Below are 18170 nucleotides of genomic sequence, written 5' to 3' on the forward strand. Positions count from 1 at the left end.
GTGGTGTTCAGTAGTGTTAGTAATTACCAGAGTGTCCAGAGCTCTCAGCTCCTCAAGCAGGAGCTTCCCAGTTGCGGTGAGGTCCAGCACTGGAGGCTGGGGAGACACAGGGGGAATCATAGATTCATTAGCCCTCCTATACAAATCCTTTACTCATCTTTATTTTCATAGAGTACTTTGTCACTTTGTTCTCAGGAAAATCTACGTTTCTGAGGCCTCTAACCCCCAGCCCTGATCAGAGCAGAGTTTCTGACCCCTCTAACCCCCAGCCCTGATCAGAGCAGAGTTTCTGACCCCTCTAACCCCCAGCCCTGATCAGAGCAGAGTTTCTGACCCCTCTAACCCCCAGCCCTGATCAGAGCAGAGTTTCTGACCCCTCTTACCCCCAGCCCTGATCAGAGCAGACTTACAGGGCACCACACAGGGATGTAGGGGACCAGTGCTCCCCCAGGGCTGAGAGGAGGCACAACCGAAGATATCTGTGAAAGAGAGAGGGTATGAATTAGAGACATCAACATACATTCTCTTAATCTGAGGATGACCTATAAACATAAGATGGAGGTATCTCGTCACAAGAGGGGGGACTATGGTCTATGCTTGGATGATGGAACCAGCTAGTGGTGTTCAGTAGTGTGAATAGTTACCAGAGGGTCCAGAGCTCTCCCAGCAGCTGGGAAGCACAACACTGGAGACTGGGCTGAGGGGGCCTGTATGAGGGAGATCAGAGATTCTATAGCCCTCCTATACAAATCCTATACCCATCTTTATTTTTTTGGGTAGTATTTTGACACTGCGTTCTCAGGTAAATATGTTCATGAACCCTTTGAGAAACCCCAACCCTGATCAGAGCAGACTTACAGGTGACCACGCAGGTAGAGCACACCTGTGGAGGACCAGGCGGCTGGAGAGATGTTCCTCCTCTGTGTCCTGAGTGTAGGAGAACATCAGGCTAGAGGGAGTTTCTGCTGTGAGGCAGTCTAACATGCAACATTCTAGGCCTGTTGTGATTGGCTGTTTTGCGGAGCCTACCAGTGCCAGAACATCCTGCAGGCCCCTCTGTGTGTCCTCAAGTGGAACTATGGGAACATATTAACAGTTATGTTTACTTGTCTTAATGCTGTAAGGTAATTATAGATTTTTATAATGGGCCCCTGATAGCAAAGAAAATTAAGTCTCCCTGGAAATAAATATCTCTATTCGCATCACATACTCTCAAGCAATGTCACACAACGATCTAGATGTCGACTGTTAGAACTTTGTGTCCGGTAACAACCCATAGGTGTCCCTTAGATGCTGTATCCCTGTATTGTCCGTTTTATGTACTGAATCATCAAATAAGTGATTTAGCGGGTCTCTGAGAGGCCAGAATATGAATGCTGTCTGTTAACAAGTTAATATCCTGAATCTAAAGGGTACATCACCCTGGGCTCTTTTTTTGCCCTTTCCTTATAAGTTCATACAGCCAATGGCATAGTTAGAGAAAATAAAGCAAAAAGTAACACTAGGCCTATTCCACATTCAGTCGTGAGTGTTAGTTAATAAAGTTAGCTGCTAGCTTTCTGTTGCACCTGTGCTTCACTATCAGCTGGTATGAGGTTGCTTATAAGATAAACATTGCTATTGGGCACATTGTTATTGTAAACAGGTTTCTGTAATAGCAAACATCCTAAATGTGCTCCTAAACTGAGATAAGACAGCAGGTTTCTGTAATGAGGCCCGCATGTCTCAGGATTGTGTTCTCCAAGTCATGTTCCATACTTTTGTGAGTGAAATACACTTCAGAAATCCTTCTTAGTGTAGAACCCTACTAGATAATGCGGTGAAGCGCACTGATGTTTCCAGAAGCCTTTTATTGTTCAGCCGTCCTTATATTGAACACAATGCAACAGGGTGGCCAACAGTTAGTCAACTCATTTCAGAGCAGTCATTAGCACTTTTCAAACGAATTATTGCCCTTAAGACACCTGCAGATATATTCAACAAACTACAACGGATTAGAAATCTACATGCAGTTAATACGCGGAATAGACTGAAGGACAAATTCACCCAACCAAGGATACAGACGGAAATGAGCAGACGGACTTTTATATATAGGATGGTGATCATGTGGAATTCATTGCACTGACCATAGTGCTGTATTTTCCTTCTTTGAACTTCTTTGGAGAACAATTTTACAATATTTTGTTACAATAATTTTAGATGTGTGATTTCGTAAGTAGCTGTGTTTTTGAACTATTGTATTTTACTGTTATTATTGTATTCACTATCATGTTTCTTTCTTTTCCTATTTTTTCTTGAATTCTATTTATGAATTGTAGTATTTTCTGCATTATTGTATTGTAGGCCTACTGTATGTTTTAGTTGAGGACTCTTGGAAGACTAGCCGATGGCTAAAAGAGATCCTAATAAACAAACAAACAAACAATGCCTTCCTTGCAGTTTCCTCAAGAAACACCGTAAGAGCTACAGGAGAGATGATGGAAATAAAATGAGCTCAACATACAAACTTAAACAGACCATATCAATTGGTGTATAAGAAAGCTCGCATTACCGTCGCGTTACAGCCATTCATTTAACTCCATCTAACATCAGGAGTAACATCAGCGCCATTGAGGTAGAAATGCATCAATTGAATTAAATACTTCTTAACAGTTAGATCGAAACAAATCACACAACAAACAATACCTTGTTCCCGTTCCAGCTAGGTGCTTAATGGGTTACAGGTAACAACAATGTTACAGGGAGCAAATACAGAAGGTTAGTTTACCAAAATAAAGGTCTCATAATATGAACAAACCAAAAAACAGCACTAAGAAAAATAAAGGCTTGCAGGAAGTAACTACTTAATAAATAGTCCTCACTAAGGGTTATTTACAACATGAATGAGAAATGGGTAATTTTCAATAGTATACAGTAGGGTGCTCCTACATCCATAGCACTGGTCTCCAAACGGTCTTCATCAAAACTATGTTTTGGTTGGGTTCTCTATTCAGGGACTGAGGTGGGCCTAATATTAACGGAACGAGTAGCCAAACCGTTTCGTCAGCACTTTGAGGTTGTGTCTCAAAGTAGGCTACTTTATGAACAGAATAACAGGACCCGGGGGCTTTAATCGGCCACACGACACCGCTCTCTCTCATGGGATCATGGGCTGTGCACTCGGGGGTCAGGAGCGCAGCGCGCCTCTGTCTTGGGCTCCTTTCAAATCCTACTGCTAGCCTACGAGTAGTCTTCAAAATAACAAAACGCCCTTGAATATGAATGATTCATAGAGAGCGATTACCTTTATTTAATTTCGCCAATAATGCCTATCCATCTCTATCGAAAACGTGGACAATTAACGACTGGATTTAACGGACTGATTCCGACCAGCCTTTTAAGCGCACCTATTTAATTCTGAATGTGGGGGTGTATAAGGGGTATCGTTGGGTCTCAAGCAAAAAGAAAATAGCTTAAATCTATTTAAATCTAGTATACATGTATTTCAATTAGCTGGCCGCCTGGACTAGCCGTCAAGTCAGTGTTGAAGCTGTGACGTGTACACGTTACGCCGTAGTGCCATGGAGGTATAATATAACTGGAGACGGCATTGAAAATGGCTGCCTATTCATTTCAATGAAAGTTGCTCACCGGCGCATGAAGCCATTTGACGTAGTGGCCAAAGCCCGGTATTGCAAGTCATGTCACGGCATGCGGCCCAAGAACCCTTATTTCCCATGTTAGTGGATGATGATAGATAGGGCTAGAAAAGGAAAACAAAATTTTTCTGGGTATCATTCAGCATCAGAGACCAATCTTATCAATATAAACTTTTAGTTTTAGGGGTTTTGGGGTTTTTGAAGCCACCAATACCTGTATTGAGCCATTTAAACATGTGCTGTGCACGAGCCTCGGGGACGCGCTGGTCGCGCGTTCGTGAGTCCTGCGAGCTCGGGAAAGCACGTGACCATAGGAAGACCCGCCCTACTCTGCCTCTGATTGGATAGGAAGTCATGTAATGACGTCGGTTAACATTTGCTATGCTTTAGCAATGAAGCTTATGATCATGCTAATCATAGATATGAACGTATGTCTATGATGCAAATGATCATGACATGTGGTTACTTTAGGACATCGTTGGAAAAGATCTAGAGGGTAAGTGGGTCAATGTTGAATAACTTAGCTAACATTACCTAATGTTACATTTCTTTATATTAACATCAACTATATTGATAGGCTAGGGAGCTATGCTAACGGTAGCTAATGCTAACGGCTTAGGGTTAACGTTAGTTAGTTAATGCTAACGTTACGTTCGGAGGTCTCAGATGTATTTCAATTTTAACAATGTTGAGCATGATCAATGTGACATTGTTCATACATTGATTACAGTCTGTAATCTTGTCTGGCATTATTTAGCTATAGTGGGCTGATGCTTGCTGCTGCTACTATAGCATTTGCCACATTATACATCAAATTAATCAAGCATAGTGTTATTACCTGAAGGCATTATTACCATTGCAAGTAAGCATGCCATGTATATGCCATGCCTGGAAATCAAATTAATAGTGTAATTATTCCCCATCATAGCTCATTGTACACTGATATAATCATTCTCCTTGCCTTTGCTAATACTCATCTCTTTTATCAAACTTTGTGCTAGGAAAGAAATCTGGCTGTGATTCGTCGCTAGTGCTCATCCAGGCTGTTGTCATCTCCCGCCTGGACTCCTGCAACTCCCTACTTGCTGCCATCCTGCAGCGTTGGCCATCAGACTCCTGGAGAAAGCTGCTGCTGACCTGGTGTTCAACAGCCCCATGCTCTTCCACAAAACTTCCCTACTCTGTTCTCTGCACTGGCTCCCTGCGCTGTCCCATCCAGTTTAGGACTGTGGTTCGAGCCTACAGGGCAAATGAACAGCTCCCTCCGACCTCCAGGCTGTGGTCAAGCTCTGCTGCCTTGAGGTGATTGGTTCCCCAGTTGCTCCAAGCCCCCCTACGGCAGATTGGCGTGGCCATGGCTTTTTTCTGTCCTGGCCTCACAGTGGTGGAATGAACTGTGCACTGATGTCAGAACAGAGCCAATAATACACACTGTTCATAGTGAGCCTAGTTATTATTGATTAACTTGGACTGTTTCCTCTCTCCTTGTCAGTCATTAAAATATGTTCAGTGTTTCACAATACTGATGTATAACATTTCATTATTTTGTCTCAGACCATTTCTGAAACAATCATCAGTGTCAGTATACATTTCCCTCCAATGTTATTGCTTGCCCATTTTTAACCATTTAACTACTAGACTGTACAAACGAATTGCACAACTATAGTATTTTCTAGGTATAGCCTACTTCTCCACTTTCTCTTAATGTTGGTATGAAATGGCAGTCAAACTATGCAATGATGTTCCACACTGTTTCCACCCAAATTCCCAACAAATGTGGCCACCACACTGTTCAGGACATTCACAGGTCTTGCTCTCAGGGATCGGTAAAAGAAAGGGACATGGTTCCTCCATAATGTGCTAAGGCTCTGCTTAGATCAAAGGCTTGGTCATCAGAAAATATCACAAAGACAGTGATCACAAAACAATTAAAAACATGTCACCAGTGTATGCCTTAACCCTAGTCAAATTTCTAGTATGTGTGAACCATATACATGGCAGTAAACAGATCTTGAGTCATACAAACTGGAGGATGCTTGACCCATACAAACTACTTTAACTCAATTTCAATAAACAACTCCAAAATATGGCAGACAGAAGAGCTGAGCAGACTTGGTAGATGACTGGATGATCTTACAGAGAACCAAGGGAAATTGACTGGTATTAATGCTAAGAGTAATGAGGGATGAGGTGCAGCTGGGCAGAGTGGAGACAGGTGGCAGGTGATGCAGGAGATGGGAAGGTGAGTAGGCAACAACCAAGCATGAACAGGAACTGGACCACTGGCTCCCCTTGACTGTCCAACCCATCCATCAGCGCCAGCAGAGTGGACACGATAGAGCCAGAGAGAGAGAGACAAATGCAACGCAAGGTTAGTTTAGTTCCAATCGCCCATGTGCAACATCAATCAAGTACGCAGCCAAGCTGAAGAACCGAGTTACATCAGAGGCGGAGCGAGGCGGTGGCTCCGTGACAGACAGGCCTCACCTGTGTATCTGGTCCTGTCTGCTGGAGCATACTGGGGCCAGCCGGTCTATCTTGTGGAAGAAGATGAAGGAGGGTCTCATTAGGTTGACCTTGGGAGAGACCAACAAACAGCCATCACAAGCTCTCAGTCAACACTGAGGATGATGGTCAGGTGTCCTGTCCAATAATTATACCCCCCTCCCCCCACCGCCACAGTTGCCCCATTGGCTAACCTGGTCAAAGAGAAGGCAGAGCTGATTATGTGTTCTGATTCACCAACCCACTTGCTAAGGCAGTCAGCTCCTTTCCTTATAGACACCTTTGTGTTTCCCTGCCTACACTCGTTAGTCTGCACCCGCGCCACTGGGGTCTTGCCTGTACTTGGGGGACTGTAGATCAGAGCACTACACATCTGTAGGTGGGGGGGGGGGTTGGGGGGAGTGGGGGGGGGGGTTGGGGGGAGTATGTGAAAAACAGGGACTTCACAAGACAGCTCAAATTAGACAAGACAGCTTAAATACGGCTGGGTCTTCATATGTTTACTGGAGCAACGTACTGTAGTGTGGTCTCACCTAGGAGGTTCTTCTATCAGGTGATCGAACACAGAGGGGTTGCTCTGCTTCCTGTTCACTGACTGAAAAAGCAATCACAGTGGGATTTAGTGACATCATTATGCACATCAGGAATTCATTATCTCATCTAGTCAGTCAAAAAATGATTTTATCCTCACCAATAGGTGGCGCCTCATATCACTGCATTTATCTTTTAAAACAGCAAACACTATGTGTAAATAAGGTTTTAAACTTCATCAACATCATTATAAATAATCAGCCCCTATGGCTGGATACAGGCGCAGCAGAAGTCGAGGGTGACAGTACTAGGTTTTTAGCTGGCAGGTGCCCGTCAGGCTCAGTGAATATCTGGTTGAACTGGTTTAAACTCTGTCCTCAGTATTAGTACTGCCCATGTGCACAATTGATTCGCTAGCTTTTCATTGGGATAGCTGGTGGCAGTGTTCTAGAAAGGTGGTCATGTGCGTTCCTAAGTCAGAGGACCCGGGTTTGAACCCAGTGTGGGCAAGTGTGGTGGAATCAATACACCTGTTACAATCGCAGGAATTTTATGGGAAGGAAGGGGCTTCTTTTTTCTTTCTTTTTTTAAAGGTTTTGTACCTTCAATATTAGACACTTAAGCAAACAGAAAAACACAAAACACAACTATAAAAGGCCTGGCTTGGTTTAAAGCCCACTCACCACGTCAAGGTGCAGGCCAAGAGTGGGGACACGACAATCACTAACAGACAAACCCTGACAAATACACATGTAAAGACATGTAAAGAAACACGTAAAAACATATAGACTATACATATAGGAGTAGGGAAGTTGTGTGGAAGAGCATGGGGCCGTTGAACACGGGATTAGCAGCAGCTTTCTCCAGGAGTCTGATGGCCAACGCTGCAGGATGGCAGCAAGTAGGGAGTTGCAGGAGTCCAGGCGGGAGATGACAACAGCCTGGATGAGCACTAGTGACGAATCACAGCCAGATTTCTTTCCTAGCACAAAGTTTGATAAAAGAGATGAGTATTAGCAAAGGCAAGGAGAATGATTATATCAGTGTACAATGAGCTATGATGGGGAATAATTACACTATTAATTTGATTTCCAGGCATGGCATATACATGGCATGCTTACTTGCAATGGTAATAATGCCTTCAGGTAATAACACTATGCTTGATTAATTTGATGTATAATGTGGCAAATGCTATAGTAGCAGCAGCACGCATCAGCCCACTATAGCTAAATAATGCCAGACAAGATTACAGACTGTAATCAATGTATGAACAATGTCACATTGATCATGCTCAACATTGTTAAAATTGAAATACATCTGAGACCTCCGAACGTAACGTTAGCATTCACTAACGTTAACCCTAAGCCGTTAGCATTAGCTACCGTTAGCATAGCTCCCTAGCCTATCAATATAGTTGATGTTAATATAAAGAAATGTAACATTAGATAATGTTAGCTAAGTTATTCAACATTGACCCACTTACCCTCTAGATCTTTTCCAACGATGTCCTAAAGTAACCACATGTCATGATCATTTGCATCATAGACATACGTTCTGATTAGCATGATCATAAGCTTCATTGCTAAAGCATAGCATATGTTAGCGACGTCATTACATGACTTCCTATCCAATCAGAGGCAGAGTAGGGCGGGTCTTCCTATGGTCACGTGCTTTCCCGAGTTCGCAGGACTCACGAACGCGCGACCAGCGCGTCCCCGAGGCTCGTGCACAGCACATGTTTAAATGGCTCGATACAGGTATTGGTGGCTTCAAAAACCCCAAAACCCCTTTGAATTAAAAGTTTATATTGATAAGATTGGTCTCTGATGCTGAATGATACCCAGAAAAATTTTGTTTTCCTTTTCTAGCCCTATCTATCATCATCCACTAACATGGGAAATAAGGGTTCTTGGGCCGCATGCCGTGCAATACCGGGCTTGGCCTGAAAGCCCATGGTGGCTTCAATGCGCCAAGCTGATCCTGGGGGCTTGCGTAGTGCCCGTGATGTCACAGACCGGATAGAATTATATCCGGTCTGTGACATCACGGGCACTACGGCGTAACGTGTACACGTCACAGCGGCAAGGTACATATCCTGCTGTAACAAGTGGACAAGCCTCAGTGCGGTGTTTGCAATGAGAGGAACATGTTGCTAAAGATCTATCTTGGCCAATATGTTCGCTAGTGTAATAACTGATCTTTTTAGAACCCGAGAGAGGGTGCCATTTTCAAGTAGACCTGTAAACCAAGGTCCTGAGGCGACGCCCTTTCAGACCCCGTTCCTGGATCTTGATGTGAAACTCCTCTGCACAGGAGTTTTTATTGCGCTCTATGTGATCCTGAACTTGCTTTGGCTATTATATAAATGGAGAAATCGCCAAAGAAACATTAAGGTTGGTAATCAAAGTTTCATTGTACTTTAATCATTTACAATTCAAACAATTACAGAAGCTGCTCTGTCTTTATGAAGCCTTAATGAACTCAACATCCATCTTGTATTTCCTTTATAAATTAGGATGAAAACCTTGAAGACATTGATTGGTAAGTTGATAATGTTTTTTTCAGTGTATCCAACCATGTGTGTGTGTGTGTATGTGTGTGTGTGTGTGTGTGTCTATGTATGTGTGTGTGTGTGTGTATGTATGTGTGTTTGTTTGTGCGTGCGCGTGTGCATCCATGTGTGAGATATGTGTGTTTATGTGTAAAATGTGTGGTATGATGCATTTTGATTGTACAAGTGTACTGAAATCATCAAAAGTCATTATATTTTATTGTATCTCAAAAGGGCCCAGCGGGACAGTGTGACAGCCCGGTGCATGCATGCATGCGAGCCATTGGGACTGCATGCGAAGATGCATGCGAGCTATTGGGACTGTCCAGGACAAGATGATCCAGGTTCTGACTCCTATGATCCGGGGGGCTGTGGACAAGACATGATGTCTGAGATGAGTTCATTTCACACAGCCCCATCTGTCACCAGTTCATTTGACACAGCCCCGTCTGTCACCGGTTCATTTGTCACAGCCCCGTCTGTCACTGGTTCATTTGACAAGGCCTCGTCTGTCACCGGCTCATTTGAAACAGCCCCATCTGTCACCGGTTCATTTGACACGGCCCCGTCCTCCTCCAAGTTCTCTCTGCGTCGGAGGCTCTTTCACAAGAAGTGGGAGGGAGTCTATCAAGGGGCGGCCATTTCCACCTCCGACTCTCTGATGAAGAGGGCACCTGACAAAGCCCCATCTGACCCAGTCCCTTCTGTCACAGCTCCATCTGTCAGTCCAACACTCTCCATGACCAGGACCAGTAGAGGACACAGCCCCGCTAGCGCCTTATCCACCCCCATGGCGTCTAGTGGTGTGCTGGTAAAGGACCAATCTGAGCTAAACGTTCCACGATCACCCGAGCCCCACTGGAGACGAGATCTGGAGCTCTCTCGGCGTCAGAGGCTCATTTGTAAGGAGTGGGAAGAAGTCTGTGAAGGAGCGACCACTTCTACCTCGGACTCTCTTATGAAGAGGGTACCTGATACAGCCCTGTCTGTAACAGGTCCATCTGTCAGTCCACCACTCTCCATGACTAGGACCAGTAGAGGACACAGCCCCGCTAGCCACCTATCCACGAACAAGGTGTGTAGTGGTGTGCTGGTAAAGGACCAATCTAACCCGGACGTTCCACGATCACCCGAGCCCCACTGGAGGCGAGATCTGGAGCTCTCTCAGCGTCAGAGACTCTTTCGCAAGAAGTGGGAGGGAGTCTTTCAAGGGGCGGCCATTTCCACCTCGGACTCTATGGTTAAGAGGGCTCCTGACACAGCTCCATCTGACACAGCTCCATCTGTCAGTCCACCACTTTCCATGACCAGGACCAGTACAGGAGAGATCCCCACTAGCTACTTATCCACCTCCATGGCATCTAGTGGTGTGCTGGTAAAGGACCAATCTAACCCGGACGTTCCACGATCACCCGAGCCCCACTGGAGACGAGATCTGGAGCTCTCTCTGCGTCAGAGACTCTTTCGCAAGAAGTGGGAAGGAGTCTTTCAAGGGGCGGCCATTTCCACCTCGGACTCTATGGTTAAGAGGGCTCCTGACACAGCTCCATCTGACACAGCTCCATCTGTCAGTCCACCACTTTCCATGACCAGGACCAGTACAGGAGACAGCCCCGCTAGCGCCTTATCCACCCCCATGGCATCTAGTGGTGTGCTGGTAAAGGGACAATCTGAGCCGGACACTCCACGATCACCCGAGCCCCACTGGAGATGCAATCTGGAGCTCTCTCGGTGTCAGAGGCTCATTCGTAAGAAGTGGGAAGACATCTGTGAAGGAGCGACCACTTCTACTTCGGACTCTCTGATGAAGAGGACACCTGACACAGCCCCGTCTGTCACAGGTCCATCGGACCCAGTCCCTTCTATCACAGCTCCATCTGTTAGACCACCATTCGCGATCACCACCCCCATGGTGTCTAGTGGGGTGCTGGTAAAGGGACAATCTGACGCGGACGTTTCACGATCACCCAAGCCCCACTGGAGGCCATGTCCGGATCTGACTCTCCGTCGGAGGCGCATCCGTGGGCTGTGGAGACGAGCCATCCTGATGGCCCGCATCATTGGGATGCTGCTGCCGGACAGGCTGAAGGAGGTGGCTCGCAGTGAAGAGTCCCGTCAGCACATGTCACCTGATTGTGTCCAAGACCCGCTTGTCAGAGCGAGTTGCCCCTTTGTTCAAGCGTTCAAAAGAAAGCTTGCAATCTTTGAACATGGGCTACCGGCTCTGAACCTGGAAAAATCCAAGGTCACATCCTGCTAACAGCCTGGCCGGAAACAAGACGTTCAAGACACAATACATAACAAATAACCCCACGATGACAGATAATTTCCCACGGCACACCTGACGATCTCTCACGGCACACTAGTGTGCCGCGGCACACTGGTTGAAAATCACTGATCTAGACCATCACCATCTACCCCATTGGCCTCAACATTTGGTTTGTTCAGTTTGGGGTTACTTGTTATGTCTTGTGCTTGTACTGATGTCATTCATGAATAAAGTCTCTGAACATTCTCTGCCTGTGTTTGGGTCCTATCTCCACTGTATCCCACGACTGTGCTCAGTGAGCTGCCTGGACTTCCTGTCACACACACGTACACACAGACATACACCAGCCCACTTCCGGCTTTAGGCCTGGGCCATAGCAAACACACACCAGTATTTGCCATGTCTCTCCTATGATGCTTTTAGCTTCTCTTACTCTGAAAATGTAATTTATTGCTTTATAAATGTTCTTAGCTGGTAGACAAACATACTCCAGGAGCTTGCTCCATCAAAGCTTTATTTGTATAGCGCATTTCATACCCAGAGGCAACACAATGCGCTTTACAGAGAACAAGGGAGGTGGGCATACGACCCACCCCTACATATTCCAGAGGGAAGCAAAAAAACAGTAATCACCCGGTGGCCAGATAAGTGAGCTGTAAAAATTCTTCCCTGACCCCTCTCAACAAGGCGATCGACTCCCCCAAATGGTTCTATGTTGCTCCATATCTGAATGTCTGTGTGTCATGTGACATTACTGTTAATGACGTACTGTATTTGTGAAACTGTATAAATGTACATAACCTTTAAAGTTGTCTCATGTTTCTTTCATGCGTTATGTTGCCCAGATATGGATAAAAGACGGTTAGCTCTCTCATACTTGGGCCTCAAACTCAGAGATAAATCTAATGCACCTCAAGTCAAATGTACAGTGTGTGTACTTGACCTAGGTTCTCAGTATGTGACTCACAATTCTCACCACTAGAGGGCGTCACACTCCAATTAATTCACCCATTCCCCCCTCTTTCTCATTCCTGTTGTGCTGCGCCCAGGAAGAGACGGGAGTGGATGGAAGTATACCAGCCGTGCATGTTTTGAGCATGGATTGAGAAAACTAGGCTTTAGGCACAAACTTCTATAGTTGATCAGATGGTGGGGAACAGGCCACAATTAAAGACTGTTTTCAAAGCAGTCAGCTTGTCACAGAGGTGCCAGGTGGTGTAGACTGAAGGAGGACTGCCAGGCTGCAGAGGAGGGCTGCCAGGTGGTATAGACTGAAGGAGGACTGCCAGGTGGTATAGACTGGAGAGGAGGGCGTGGTTTGGCTACACCCTTCCATCCTGCCAGGCCAAACTGCCCTCTGTGGAGCTCTCGTCTTCAACTCAAAGCTCATTGAAGAGCCGGGGTTCCAACCAACACCCTCTCAGATAATACATCTCAGTCCTAATCTATAAACAACTATTGTATGGCATAGTGATGCATCTCATCAGGTGGTCTCTGGACAGTGTGTTGTGTTCTTCAGGTGTACTTCCTGTGCTCTCCTGCCGAGAGGGACTGCATCACTGCTACATCACACACCTGACCTCTGACCTTCTCATCCTGGGACTGCATCACTGCTACATCACACACCTGACCTCTGACCTTCTCATCCTGGGACTGCATGGTGTACAGATCGTCTAGTTGTTACTCGGTTAATCAATGTACATATAATACTCCATCTGCCTTGCCTTTTTTTCTATACATGAGCACAATAAAAAATAAATATTAAAAATGAAGTATATCCACAACATTGATCTGTGGTGTTTTTCCTCTCATTCAATCACAGACAGACAGGTGCCGGCGTTAAAGAAAAGAAGCACTTAAGAATGTTTATTTTTTCAACAACTGGCCAAGATACTCACTAGAACAACATTAGAATACAGCCATTTGTAACAGGACGGAAATACTTGGATTACAGTGTAACAAACGTACAAACAAGCGTTTGGAAAATCTCTACCGGCTATTTTTGTCAGATGACGCAAACTGGCGAGTCTCTCGGCATCATTTGGTCACTAGAAAAGCAGGTCTCTGCACTCGAGGTCCTCGGGATCAACTGCTTGTGCAGCCAAAGCCTCGATTATTACCACAGGCTGCCGGCCTGTCGCTTCACTCAACAGCCATTCTGGGGAGCAGGAAGGGGATTCTCTCAGTGTAACGACACCTGGGCCGTCTCAGTAGCCACATGGCCGGGCCCTTCTTAGAAACGGACTCCCGGAAGGCCGAAATAAATTATTTGCATAATACAACTAGGTTCACTTCTTAATGTGGCCATCAGAAGCTGTTATGCCAACGTCATAGTGAAGCTAGCATGCTAGGCTATACAATACAAAAATAAATGATTGAAGGTAAAATGCACAAAGCCAGCCAATTTACTGACCCCTGTGGAATGGATTCATAGGAACACGATGCCCTTCTGGTACGAACATGGAACACAGTCCTGAGACTATTCTGGTTCACACCAGCTGACCATGCAAATCACACTCAACTACTTAACAGTAAACATCCCTTCTGGGTCCACACTTCCTGTGTGAAGCAGCATTAAAAGCAGCAGGAGAAGAAGAAACGCGGGCGGGGGACCTCCATTCAAGTTTGCATTAAACGTTGCCAGTGGCTGCACTGGTTGGCCCTCCTCCACACCCCTCAGCAGATGGGCTGGCTGTAGTGGACCGGCACCCCTCGCTCGCTCCTCTTTATCTCCTTCATGAGGACGGCGGCGCACGCCGACGCCGTGACCTGCGGGAGGGGGAGGAGGGGGGGCAAGGTCGGGGGGTTAAGCAGAGTGGGAAAGGACCAGGAGGTGCGGGAACTTTGACCCTGAACACTTTCAGGACTAGGAGGAGACAGAGAGAGGGTTAAGTAATGGAGATTCTCTGGAGTGTAGGTCATGGTGTAAAGGTCATGGTGTGAAGGTCATGGTGTGAAGGTCATGGTGTGAAGGTCATGGTGTAAAGGTCATGGTGTAAAGGTCATGGTGGTGCAGGAGAGTGTGAGTAGTTGCTCAGCCTACTACAGTCTGAAACCCTCACCCAAGCCCTATAACCCTATAACCCTAACCCTATAACCCTAACCCTAACCCTAACCCTAACCCTAACCCTAACCCTAACCCTAGCCTACTACAGTCTGAAACCCTCACCCAAGCCAAGGACAGAATGAAAACATTATCCAGTCACTAAACAGTGAAAAGAAGCCAGCGGATTGAGCTGAACACAGAGGATTGAGCTGAACACAGAGGATTGAGCTGAACACAGAGGATTGAGCTAAACACAGAGGATTGAGCTGAACACAGTGGCAAACAAAGCAGGTAGTGTGCGATATGGGAGATCAGACCTGGGTATTGTATTATTTACAAATACTACTGAAATGCCCCTAGACTAATGAAACTGCCCCTAGACTAATGAAACTGCCCCTAGACTAATGAAACTGCCCCTAGACTAATGAAACTGCCCCCAGGTCTGCAGACAGAGGGGTTAGATGCCATTGGAGGCAGTGGTCATGGAGACGGTCAGAGGGGTGAAGACCACGGGGTCCTGGTAAGGGTCGGGCTGGGGGGGGGAGAAGGGGGCGGGGGCGGAGAAGGGGGTGGCGGGGGGGGAGAAGGGGGTGGCGGGGGGGGAGAGGAGCACGTAGGTGGCGGAGGAGGAGGAGGAGGAGTGGGAGCGCCAGATCTCCTTCCTGAGGATTTAGCTCAACACCATGGCTGCGACCTGGGGGGGAGGGAGAGAGACGGAGGGTCATGGAGGAGGAGAGGAGGGGTTGGGGGAGGAGGGAGAGAGCCGGAGGGTCAGGGAGGAGGAGAGGAGGGGTTGGGGGAGGAGGGAGAGAGCCGGAGGGTCAGGGAGGAGGAGAGGAGGGGTGGGGGGGGGGGGGGGAGAGACGGAGGGTCATGGAGGAGGAGAGGAGGGATGGGGGGGGAGGGAGAGAGACGGAGGGTCATGGAGGAGGAGAGGAGGGGTGGGGGGAGGAGGGAGAGAGACGGAGGATCAGGGAGGAGGAGAGGAGGGATGGGGGGGAGGGAGAGAGACGGAGGGTCAGGGAGGAGGAGAGGAGGGGTGGGGGGAGGAGGGAGAGAGACGGAGGGTCATGGAGGAGGAGAGGAGGGGTGGGGGGGGGAGGGAGAGACGGAGGGTCATGGAGGAGGAGAGGAGGGATGGGGGGGGGGGAGAGACGGAGGGTCATGGAGGAGGAGAGTAGGGGTGGGGGGGGGAGGGAGAGACGGAGGGTCATGGAGGAGGAGAGGAGGGGTGGGGGGAGGAGGAAGAGGAGGAGGTGACAGACAGAGAGAGCAAGGGGGAGGAGGAGGAAGAGGAGGTGACAGACAGAGAGAGCAAGGAGAGATTGATTGATGGAGAGAGGACAAACGGATAGGAGATAGAGGTGATGGACAGAGAGAGCGAGAGGAGGGAGGGAGGGAGGGAGAACAGAACGGAGGAGGAGGAGACGGACAGAAAGAGCAAGGAGAGAGAGAGAGATGGAGAGAGAGAGATGGAGAGAGAGAGATGGAGAGAGAGAGATGGAGGGAGAGAGAGAGAGATGGAGGGAGAGAGAAAGAGATGGAGGGGGAAAGAGGCAAGGAGGGAGACAGAAAGGGAGCGAGGGAAGAAAGTCATCAGATGAGGAGGTGAGATGTAGGTAGGGGTCATCATCACACACAGGTAGGTAGGGGTCACGGGTCAGCACACACAGGTAGCTAGGGGTCATCACACACAGGTAGGTAGGGGCTCCTCACACACAGGTAGGTAGGGGTCATCACACACAGGTAGGTAGGGGTCACGGGTCAGCACACACAGGTAGGTAGGGGTCAGCACACAGCAGAGGAGAGGAGAAGGGGCAACAGAGAGATGTTAACAATCTTGAGGTTTGGAGTTGACGTCTCGCGTCCGGGCGGCTGTAGCTCAGGAGGTAGAGCGGGTCACCCGGTGATCGCAGGGTCGGCGGTTCGAATCCCGGCTCCTCCTGACCACATGTCGAAGTGTCCTTTTGAACCCCAAATTGCTCCCAGTGAGCAGGCTGGCACCTTGCATCTTGCAGCTGCCGCCATTGATGTGTGTGTGAGTGGGTGAATGAGAGGTCTTCGCTGTAAAGCGCTTTGGGTAAAAGTATTATATAAGTGCCGTCCATTTAGCATTTCCATCTGCTCTGCTCCTCACTGGTTCTTTACACCGTTTACCTTATTTAACCACCTGGTGCCTTCCAAAACTGACTTTCCCTCTCTTTCTCTCTCTCTCTCCCTCTATCTCCCTCCCTCTATCTCTCTCTCTCTCCCTCCCACTATCTCTCTCTCTCCCTCCCTCTATCTCTCTCTCCCTCCCTCTATCTCTCTCTTTCCCTCCCTCTATCTCTCTCTTTCCCTCTCTCTTTCCCTCCCTCTATCTCTCTCTCTCCCTCCCTCTATCTCTCTCTTTCCCTCTCTCTTCCTCCCTCTCCCTCTCTCTCCCTCCCTCTATCTCTCTCTCCCACTCTCTTTCTCTCCCTCCCTCTATCTCTCTCTTTCCCTCTCTCCCTCCCACTATCTCTCTCTCTCCCTCCCTCTCTCTCTCTCTCCCTTTCTCTCCCTCCCTCCATCTCTCTCTCTCCCTCTCTCTATCTCTCTCTCTCCCTCCCTCTATCTCCCTCTCTCCCTCTCTCTCCTCCATCTGCACCATAGTGAACAGGTCAGTAGTTCATAGTGAACAGGTCAGTAGTTCATAGTGAGCAGGTCAGTAGTTCATAGTGAACAGGTCAGTAGTTCATAGTGAACAGGTCAGTAGTTCTCAGAGCTGTGTGTGTTGTACCCTGGCTCTAACAGACAGTGTGGAGTGGTTTATAGTGTGCAGTAGGGTGCTGGGTGTTTATAGTGTGCAATACGGTGCTGGGTGTTCGGCTGCCACCAGGGGGCAGTAAAGTACAGCAGTGTCACCGGTGGAATGGGTCCTCTGAAGGTAGGAGCAGTGGGCGGGCTCAAGGAAGCTAGGAGCAGTGGGCAGGCTCAAGGAAGCTAGGAGCCGTGGGCAGGCCCAAGGAAGCTAGGAGCAGTGGGCGGGCTCAAGGAAGCTAGGAGCCGTGGGCGGGCTCAAGGAAGCTAGGAGCAGTGGGCAGGCTCAAGGAAGCTAGGAGCAGTGGGCAGGCTCAAGGAAGCTAGGAGAAGTGGGCGGGCTCAAGGAAGCTTGGAGCAGTGGGCGGGCTCAAGGAAGCTAGGAGCAGTGGGCGGGCTCAAGGAAGCTAGGAGCAGTGGGCAGGCTCAAGGAAGCTAGGAGCAGTGGGCGGGCTCAAGGAAGCTAGGAGCAGTGGGCAGGCTCAAGGAAGCTAGGAGCAGTGGGCAGGCTCAAGGAAGCTAGGAGCAGTGGGCAGGCTCAAGGAAGCTAGGAGCAGTGGGCAGGCTCAAGGAAGCTAGGAGCAGTGGGCAGGCTCAAGGACTCTCCGACATGCTGCTGGGAGCTGCCATCGAACCGGGAACCTTCCACTCAGCAGACGGCTGCTCTACCTCCTGAGCTACTGTGTGTGTGTGTGTTCTATTGTGCTACTACACTAGTATAGTGCGTAGTGTATAGTATGTAAGTGCGTAGTGTATAGTATGGAAGTGGGCCCACCAGCAGGGCAGCCGTGCCCAGGAACAGACCCATCACCAGGGGGGCTTTCTCCTGGAACAGGTTCATGATGACCG

Source organism: Borostomias antarcticus, assembly GCF_949987555.1.
Source record: "Borostomias antarcticus genome assembly, chromosome: 25".
NCBI lineage: Eukaryota > Metazoa > Chordata > Actinopteri > Stomiiformes > Stomiidae > Borostomias > Borostomias antarcticus.